Below are 10,779 nucleotides of genomic sequence, written 5' to 3' on the forward strand. Positions count from 1 at the left end.
TTAACTTGAATTTTTTTTTTTTGGAGCGAAGGAAGACTTGGAGGACCTCTCCGCTTATGCGGGCGGCGTAGCCGAATAGCGACGTTACGTAGGATCAGTCGGCCTTCCTCCTTCGCTAAAGAAGGGAATTTTTTTTACTGTTTCGCCGGTACTCGTTCGTTGAATATCTGGGACCCGGAGGACCTTCCGAAGAGTTAGAGTTATTCAAATTTGTACACGCCATTAGGCTAGTCAGGCTTCGTTGTTGTCTTTCTTTTTTCATTATATCATTATTTTCATTGTTTGACATCTGAATAAACGATTAGTTGGAAGATTGTGTATCATTTCCCGTACTCCGGGCTGTTCTCACCAATTTTTCAGCTTCAGTCGGCGTTTCTCGTGGTTCGCATTGTAAACCGAGTCGAAGCCACGACTTGTTCGTTATACCCCTGAACATTCCGGATTTGTAACCGGTAACAGGGTTGCCCCTGTAACGTAACAGTACTCACAATAAAACCGTAAAATGCCTACAAACTACTAATAGGTAATGCTTCTTAGGTACTATAATAAAAAAAATTATTGACCGAACTAGTGTTTTTTTTTTGTAGTTCGTGAAGGTTAAATTTTGGTGTAAAAGAAGCAGGAAATGATCTGGGTGACGCTGCTGATGCTGACAAATTTTCTCCAACTGTTGATGTTAATGAAGAAACAGCACAACAGACAAACATAAATGATGGAGAGCCGGTTCAGAAAGTTGCAATGATAAAGGTCTTGGTAGACAAATCAACGCAAACTGATGATCTTGGTGGTTCTTATAACTTACAATATGTTTTTTTAAACCATTTATTATAATGTAAAATGTCAAAAAATGTTACCGGCAAATTAAATCCAAATACAAATGAAATCAGCTGTTCTTTGTTTTCCCTATTTCGTTCAATTTGCAGCGCCATCTTGCGGTTGCTGATTTTCTCCAATAACAGGTGTGCTCACTGCTCAGTCGGGTTGTATCACGTTGTATTATGTGAGACCAAGGTATATTTACACAAAATGAAGTAAGAAAAAACAGAAATTTAGGTATTATAGGATCTTTATTAATTTCCAATAATTTTACTGTTTTTTTTTTGTATTTTAGTTTTTTTTTAATACAGTGTGATTTTGAAAGTTGTGCAGATATTTTAACCTGAGGTAGGACGTATTAAAAGAAGGTAAAATAACCCAACATGCCTTATACAAATGCGATTTTCAGATTTTTGGGGTTCTGTCTGGCAACAATTCCTATTTTTGAGGTGTTGCTCTGGTTTTACACTTTTTTTCTCAAGTGGCTCTATGCCACCTATTCTGTAAGCGATATGTTAATTTTTAGCGCCCGTTAAAATTTATAATTTTAACACCGCGAGCTATTCTGTAACGACAAAAATTAACGCACCGCTAAAATGTTATTTATTTTAGCGCTTTTGTTAAAATCTTCGGAAAATGTCGTGATAAAATCGTCTCAGTCACCACTTCAACCTACTAGTTGTTTGTTATCCTTATCTAGCTTACTATGACTTGCGAATATGTCTTTTTTGTACTCATAGCCTTGAAAGCAACGCTTCCAACATCCAACGCTCGCTTCGAAACGAGTGCTTCCCGGTCGACTCGAATGTAAAAATTGCAAAAAACACTGGCCCTTTGAGGCATTAAAAAAAAATCTGTCTTGATAATCATAAAATTTAATTCATAAAATACAACTTCTTGTTCACTTGCGTGAACACATCTTCCGTTCATTCGCGCATTAATTAAAGGCACTCGCTCCTTCGTCGCTCGTGCTTTAAAAAATGCGCTCATGCGGGAACATCGTCTTCCCGCACTTGGTTCGTAAATAACTATATTGAATAGATCTGGCATTTAAGTGCGTTTTAAATAAAAAATAATCGCTGGTAGAAATGTCATTTAAAAAGTGACGTTAAAAAATTTGAAGCAAAAATGCCGCCGAAAGTGCAGGGTGTATCACGAAATGGACGAATGTCTAAACAACAAAAAGAGCTATTAATTAATCGCCTGGAAGTGGACCGATTTCTTCTGCATCAAGAAAAATTGAACCCAGCAGAATTGAAAAAATATAACTACGCTTGGGCCAAGTTGTCCACAGATCTAAATGGACTTCAAGGGGCAAAGAAAACAGTGATTCAATGGAAAGAGGTAAGTTACGTGGAATAAAGAATTGTAACAGTTTTAATTGTAATCTAGGCACTAAACGAATTAAAAGTTAATACAAGGCGTAAAGCCCATTTATTACACCAAGAAGCTACGGATACCGGTGGGGGACCTAAAAAATTAAGGGAATTGTCACAGCTTGAGGAACGGCTTATGGCGCTAATATCAAAAGTGGTTATTACTGGTGTATCTACCATTCCTGAAGCGGGAATTATACTGACCGAACCCAATGAACCTGAAAGAAATAATGTGGTTGATGAGGCTGATCCTAACATTTATCAAGAAATGATTGTAAGTATCTACTTCTTGAAACTGAATTTTTATTGTATAAACTATAACTATAAGGGATTGAATTTCCAGGCTATTGATGAATTACTTGCTAATGAAGAACAAGATATTACTTTAGTTAACGAAGTTACTAGTGAAAATAACAATGTGAGTGTGCTGACACGTTTTGAATCATTTTTACTAAAATATTTTCTTTTAGAAAAGTGAATCTGGAACTATAATTATTAACGTAAGTAATTTCTTAATAAAAAAAAATTAAAATAATACAGGTAAGGTAATTTTTAGACTACATCAAATCCACCGAGCAGAAGAAAACCTGAAACACCATGTCAGTTTCCCATTAGAGAAATGGCATTACAGCACGAGCAATGTCTGCACCTGTTGGCAGATTTGAATATAGCCCTGGCACAAGCTACCCTTCAATTAGCAAGGGCAACGAGAATGAAAACACGCACAAGAAAAAGTGCTGCCTTATTATTGTTCTACATTTAATTAAAATATGTTTCTACTATTTGGTTTCTGATTTGAGCTCCACCATTAAACCACTGATGATTGTTTGCGGCAGGTATTCGGTCAATAGGTACCATTGGTTGTAAATGGTCATCATCTTCAGGAATAGGTACGTTGTAAGTTATGCACATATTATGCAAGATTGAGCTTGTACAGGGTCTCTATAAATGATTGTCGGGTCCAGCCAGCCATGGAAACTTGTCAAATTTTGAATGTGCCGCTTTATTCGGCAAATAATGAATGTCACATTTTCAGGGTTAGGTTGTTGGCTTTTAACCAGAGACAAGTTTCAACTGTGCTTTACTCTTGCTAACATTAATGTATTTATTATTTAATATCAACACCAACAGGGGAACAATTATTGCCCCCATCGTACCACCACACACTGTACAGGAATTGGTATGAGAACAAATCCAAACAGATAAATATTGAGAACACCTTGTCCTCGTATACCACAATACAATACTTGATACTGCCTTTTTGTCTGCTTTAGTGCTTTCACATTTCTTGTTTTATGCTAGTGGTAAATACGACCTAGACTGAATTTTCGAATATGGTATTGACTCCCATTTTTTCTTCCAATATAAATAACAGTGTTTTTATAACAAATAAGTCTAACTGGTTTTTCAATAAAATCAAATGTATTCAACAACATAATTTACAACACTAAATAACGATAACAAATAGGTATTTTTTTATAAAACAGATTGAGAATGTCCCCCATTAACTTCTAAACACTTGACAATTCTTCATTTATTTTCAAAAATATTTTGCAGCATTTCTTAGTTAAGGGTTCAGCAACACTGCTATCCACAGTTCCACACACCAATTTTCAAAACATGTAAAGGAGTCTCTACAAATTGGTGTGGATTCTCAGCACTCCAAATTATGAAATTCAGGTGATTTTCAAACTGAATACATTATTAAACACAACTTTGATAATCTGCAGGTTGGAGTTCTTGTACAACACTAATTTTATAAAGATGCAGTTCTAGCCTATTTTAATGATTTTGTGACAAGTGCATCGTGGTACACCAGATTGTTGAGATAAACAGGCTATGGATATCTGCAGAGTCTTTTCCACCATTTCTTTCAAATTCTCGAGTATTTCATCAGATACTGGTGGTCATCCTAATGATTTACCCTTGCTAATTGTTCTGATTGTTAAAAATCTGTTCACAATGTTGTTCAGATATTTTGATGGAATTCATTTTTACAAACAGATAATTCCCCATTACTAAACCTTCCATTTCGAAAGTAAAAAACAACAATGAACGTGTTCTGTTCAACAGAATAAACCATTGTAAAGAAAATAAAGCTAAAATAAAACATAAAACATTAAAGCATAACCTCACAAATTTTGCCAGTGTATTTACCTCTAAAAGCGGACGTACTTGCAATTTTTATTGAAAAATACAGATTTTGGTGTATAGTAACTGTGATTACCTGCGATAAAACGAATATAAGGAACCAAAACTCGACTGACAAGCGCAAACGAAACGTCAGTCACTCATGTCAGAAGTGACCGTGAAAACGAACTAGAATTTGGCATCGGTTTCAAAAAAGCGGAACAGTAAAATTTTTTTCCAAGGCTGGCTTGACCAGACAATCATTTATAGAGACCCTGTATATATGATTTTGGCGGCTCTAATGGGGTTATAGTTCAATGCTCTATGGCCATGAAGGCATCTAAAACGACTTTTCAACAAACCATTGGTCTGCTCTATAGTCATTCTAAGCTGTGAAAGTGCAGTATTAAATCTTGACTCCGGTGTGTCTTCTTGGGGATTCATAAAAGGAACTAATAACCATGGCTCCAGAGGATATCCGCTATCACCAAGCAAGTAATTTTCTTGATTATTTAAAACATAAATTTGCTGAAGATATCTTCTGATGCCAGATGTCATCCAAATAGCGGGGTCATGAACTGAGCCCGGAAATCGTGCATACTTAAAATTAATTTATTGGCGTTACAAATTATTTGAGTGTTGATGGCATAAATTTTTTTTCTGCAATAATATACTGCTCCAGGATAAATTGGGTGATTGGCGGGTGGTGCCATAATCCTAATGTGGGTTCCGTCAAATATTCCCATAACATTAGAAAATGCATGGTGCTTGACTGCAAAACCTTCTTTTATAGCATTTATTCTTTCATCCGAAGTGGGAAATTTTATCCATTCGTTTAAAAAATGTGTTGTCATAATATCTGTAACTTCGACTATGTTCCTACTTATTACGGGTTGACTTCCAGTTGCTGAATAGCCATGTCCAACACCTAGCTGGTAACTTCCGTGACCCAGAAAGTGTAAAACAGCAAAGATACGAAGATGAATGGGCACTTTTGTTACTCTCTGTGATGGAATCATGTATGGTGTCAACATATTTATTAAATTATGAGCACATTGTTTATTCAGCCTAAAGAGCTTTAACAATAGTCTGTTCGGCAAATTAAAGGGATTGCTAGTATCTCTTAAATGACGCTGAAGACGCCAAGTAGCAATTCTATAATGAACATAATAATTTCACGACTTTACCAATGAGAAAACGTTGTTACTTACTGTTGTCTTCTATTTCTATCATTTTCAACTATTATAAAGTGAATTAAACCGTCCAAAGCCATAATTTAAAATTGTAACACGTATTCCACTAGTACCCTTTAAAATATATCACTTAACGGTAGTTTTTAACACTTAAACGTCAAAATTTTAAAGGCCAACTACCTTACAGAATGCGAATTACACTTTAACGTGCCGTCAAAATTTAACACCCGCTAAAAATTAACGTATCGCTTACAGAATAGGTGCCTGTCTGTCAATTCAAAAATAGTAATTAACGTTATAAGTCCGGGAACTCATAATTTACAGTACGAGTTAGATGTTTAAGGACGAGGCGACGAAGGAGCCGAGTCTTGAAACTCGAAACGAGTACTGTAAAAAGAGTTCACGGACGAGATGTCGTTATGTGTTTTATTTCATCCTGCCTCAAATTTCGTTTGAAAGAAACATTGAAATTAATTTCAAAATAATTCAACAAAAGCTCCAAATCTAGTCACATTTTTGGAACATGATTAGCAACGGCTGTTTGGCAATTGTTTATTTTGTTGATTTTGTTGAAATAATTTGGTGCGTCAAAATGACTTCTAAAGCAAATCCTCCAGAAATTGTAAGAAAATCTGCAGAAGCTGAATTAATATCTAGCAAGAGTAGCAAGTCTGGTGAAAATGGGTGAAAGGTATCAAAAACAATTCAGCCATTTTTGTAAATGGAAATCAGAAAAGAATGGGAAGAAAATTACGGAAGAGGTTATGCTGGCTGGCCTATTTTTTAGATTAGCATTTTTTGAAGAAAATATATTAGTATATTATATTATAAGTGATAGAAATGCATCATTATACAAGAGTGAGAATTTTGACCGTCGAGTGCGCTTGCGCACGAGTGGGACACTTCTCACGAGTTTCATAATGGCATTTCGATCACGTGTGATATACGACGTTTTATCTTACAGGTGCAACTATTGCAAAAAATCCAAGAAATGCAGTTTCATTCAAGTAAAATGACAGCTGTCAAATTTAGTCACTTGTGAGTAATTTATGTCAAGTTAAATGGCAACTGTCAAATTAACTCACTAGTGAGTACTTTATCTCACTTGTGATTAAAATTTGACTTCTGTCACCGAAAACAGTGGTCTAAGGTAGCTCAAAAACTCCACCTGTAAGATAAAATTATTTTTAATGGTTTTTGACAAAAAAGTGTTTAGTAATATCATGCGATCGAAAATAAAAAAAATCCAGAGGTACGTGAGTAATACGCTTCAGTTGGCAACACGTAAAAGTGTAATTCAAATGTCATTACAATGGAGAACTGTCATTATTAATTATTGACTATTAAAATTGCTATTGCAATATGTTCACTTCAGAGCAAAAAATTTTCATTGTGCAGTGTTACTTCAGAAACGGCGAATCCTCCTATTCAACACCTCTAGTTTTCGAGGAATTTCAACAAAAGTTTCCGGACTTTCAAGGCACTTACAGTGGAGAGTAAAAAAAAACCAGACATAATTTTTGACATAACAGTCATAAGTGTGAAACCGCCCTTCCTACATTTAAACTTATTTAGACTGATTGTGACAGTTTAGTTAATAACTGTGCTACAATCGTGTCAAAAATAAATTACTCTCTAGGATTTAGGGATATTCGATACTAGGTTGCCATAAATTTGGTTAGGTTGGGGGCTTTGTGGTTTCTGATGGCAGACAAAAGATATCTCAAAAATGTAAGGCTGTGGCTAATTCCTTGTCACAGTTGCAAATTAATGACTAATGCCTCGGTAAGTGATAGATGATTTTTCGTTTCACAATCAATTTTGGTTTCTGTCGGCATATTTAATTGAACTTAATCCCTCAATTCATAGTAACCAACCTTAGGCATTTAAAATTACTTCTGAAAATTCTAGTTACACAACATGAAAAACGTTATTTCTCTAAAAGTTCGAAATATAGGGAGTAATTTATTTTTGACAAGGTAGTAGGTACGTCTGATCAATTCTTCAAATGTTCCAGTTGTCATAAACTGTCACATTGACAATAAATCATGGGTTATATTGAATTTTTGAAAATGTTACAATTTTGATGTCCGTTTTTTTTACTCCCAACTGTACCAACAACTTGCCTTGATTATTTTGTTTTTCTATTCCTGAAAATCAACAAAAATAGGCCACTGTAATTGCCCACCATCAACAATTTTAGATGGTCTTAGAATTTTTTTTTGGTATCATGTTGTATTGGTAGGTGCTATTTAAGTTATTCTTTGCCAAAGAATATCCGACAAACAAAAAGTTATTTTTTAGAAAAAAATTTTATGTTATAAAAAATTGTCAAAATTTGAACAGTATTTTGAATTAGTATCTCGTATTGTCAAATTAAAAATTTTAACACGTAAAACAACCGACAAAAACACAACATGGAAGTAGCGCAAACTTTTCAATAATTTATTTAAACAAAACAATTCGGTTTCCATGGTGACCATAGCACTCCCGATCTTTGAAAATATACCAATTTAACTATTATAAAAAAAATAAGCACAAATATAATTTCAAGATTATTTATTAAAGAAATCATAATGTGTCGCTTTTTGTGCCGGTGAGTATATTTCCCACTATGAGCGTCAATTTTTAACCTATAAAGTGAGATACCCGCTTTTGAATTCAAACTAACTGCCAATAAAAGCTATGGTGTCGGTACCGTCGGCGACCGATTGGGGGCGGGGGTGAAAGTCGACAGGTGGTCGACAGGGGATGAACGGCCATGTTTTTTTTTTTGGAGACACTTTTGTCTTGACCACAGAGCAGTGCAGAAGTGCCGTGTATTTTTCTGTGTTCGAATTGTGCGATTTTAGTTGTACTAAATGTTGCTGTCAGCTTCTGTTTTTGAACTAGGTATGTGTCTGGGGTACTAAAATTATTTCTGTTTCGCACGAAAGGTAGTTTAACAAAAATCCACAATTATCTCGACCATCCCCATGTATTATGCTTTTAACATTTATAAGCTTGTGAAGGGGCGTAGGGCAGCTTGGTTATAGCTTTGAAAATTTTATAAAATTGTAACGATCACGTTGTCTTTTTGTTGTCAAATCAGGTTTTACAATTCACTAACTTTCCTAAAAGAGAAGAACACCAAGTTTTAGCGTGGGTCTGTGGCTTTCACTTTTATAAGCGCACTCCCTCAGTTTTGATCCCCTTTTAATTATTCCGGGTGACGCTTTTGGTGTAATAAGTACCTAGTTATTGCTCAACACTTTAATCAAAATTTCAAAGTTTCCACTTTCCATCCCTGTAGCAACTAATTGTGTTTATATTTCAGATGCCTTCGTGGGTTTTTCCTTAGCTAGGGATCTACTACATTTCGTTATTTCCACCACTTAGTCCCGGGGGGGCCCATATTATTCAGGGCGCCCCTCTGTCGATAAACCGGCTCAACTAAGCTAGGGTCGACGGGACTGTTTTTTTTTTTTAATTTTCAGGTACCTATGTGTTATTGGTTGTTACCACTTTTCCATCCCAAACTGAACGTGTTCTTAGGTCACTCCGTCAACAAAGTTTTGTCGCGGTTTTCGTTTGCATTTTCCAGTTACTTAGATGTCAATTCTTCCTTATCGCGAGGGTCTCTCTCTCTTTGAGGGGTTTAGTTTCTCCTAACATCCCATTGTTGAACACGATCCCGCGACCCCTCGTTTAACATGGTGCGCCCCAAGAGAGACCCGAAAACCATAACGCTTGGCGGGGCTTGCGGAATGCTGGTCCGCAACGTCGCTCATGGTGTAAGTTGAATCCGAGTTCCTAGGCACAAAATTTCCGGAATGGTGATCTGTTCCCTAAGTTTTGGTACTTGACAAGCGTCGTTTGTTTTGCTTTGAAATAATCATATTCAACTCAACCGCTGAACTTAGAGTAGCTAAATTGTTGACTTAACGTAAATCAGCTAGGACCTTTTCCTTTAGCACTAAATCACGGGTAGGCGGGAATGTTAAAGTTATAAGGATAGGGTGCCACAGACCACTGGACCACACACAAGCCACTCACTCCTTCAATAGCGTATCTGTCGTACATTGTAAATTAACTTCGAAAAGAGAAAAAGGATGCCAAAGTTCTCGTCTAGTGCCCGCTCCCGCTCGAACGGTCCGAAGTAACTGTTTTGTTTGTAATGTACATTACATGACCCTTCTGTTTTTTCCTGAATTTTGAATTGTGTTGTTTATGAAATCAGGTTTGCTCAATGTGTGTCTCCAGGGCACTTAAGTCAGTTTTTGTTGACTTAAGCCTACCTAAACGAAGAGCTTTGTTCGATTTTCTCCGTGATCCACAATTTGTTAAATCAAAATTGACTTACCTTTTTTTGCGGACCGCGAAGAGACCACCGATTGGCATGGGTGGAATTCGACGATAATTTTGGACTTCGGTGCCACTTCAATTAAGTGGGTTTCACGACACGAGACAACTATGTGTGTTCACTCAGACGGTCAAATTCGAAGTCTCTGTTTCTTCCAAAAATGTCCCTCACTCGCGGGGGAGGTTTCGTCAACCCCGATTTTGCACGAAATTGTGAATCGGTTAACGCGCAATAACCAATGACAGAGGGTGCAGCTATTTTCGAATTGAATTTTAAAGCTAACTTAAACTACGCGCTAAAACTAAACCGAACAAAACCAAACAAAAATGAAAAGAACTGAAATTAATTATTTACAAAAGCCAACACTCAACCTACAATAATCACAATAATCCCGTTCACGTCGTCACTTCGGATTTGTTCGTATTTTCAGGAGAGGGTTTTAGCGGAGCCTCATTCGGGGGTCTAGGGGAATGGCCAGAGCTCACCATTTTCCTAGAGTTCTTCTCACATTTGGGGAGACTTGGGTGCCCTCTCCCGAGACGTTTTATTATACATTAATCCCGGCGTTAACAAAATCATAACATTGAATAAATAGCTGGTTATAATTATTGTGTTGTTTTATTTGCACTCTTCTGTGTGGTTCACAAACCCTGTTTGAACGAACCTGGTAATGTTTAATTTGTATAAAAAAAAAACACAACGTAGGGAAATTAACGAGGTACGATCACGCGCTCTTGGCCATTTTTGAATTTCGCGGGTTTTATTTTCATTGCGTATGTTGTTAGAAAAAAAAAATGAGATGGCCTCTTGGTGGGAATTTTGAATTACCCACTTGGTTCATCACAAAAGGTTTTAGTATTTTGTATTCATGACATAAAAAAAAATAAATTATTACAATCGGAACTTTTGCTACCGGTTCCGA

At 36.2% G+C, this 10,779-nt stretch overlaps 2 long non-coding RNA genes across 2 annotated transcripts; one reads left to right on the forward strand and one right to left on the reverse strand.

The window, feature by feature from the left end:
* The first annotated feature begins 1,449 nt into the window (after positions 1-1,449).
* On the forward strand, positions 1,450-2,900 carry LOC138129550 (uncharacterized). The gene is made up of 3 exons (XR_011159250.1): positions 1,450-2,466; positions 2,536-2,692; positions 2,749-2,900. It is a non-coding gene; the product is annotated as an uncharacterized lncRNA (long non-coding RNA).
* A 695-nt stretch (positions 2,901-3,595) lies between these two features.
* LOC138128964 (uncharacterized) lies at positions 3,596-4,440 on the reverse strand. Its single transcript, XR_011158977.1, has 2 exons — positions 4,350-4,440; positions 3,596-4,291 (listed from the first exon to the last, which is right to left on the reverse strand). It is a non-coding gene; the product is annotated as an uncharacterized lncRNA (long non-coding RNA).
* Positions 4,441-10,779: the final 6,339 nt, after the last annotated feature.

This window comes from Tenebrio molitor, chromosome 4, assembly GCF_963966145.1.
Source record: "Tenebrio molitor chromosome 4, icTenMoli1.1, whole genome shotgun sequence".
In the NCBI taxonomy this organism is placed as follows: Eukaryota; Metazoa; Arthropoda; class Insecta; order Coleoptera; family Tenebrionidae; genus Tenebrio; species Tenebrio molitor.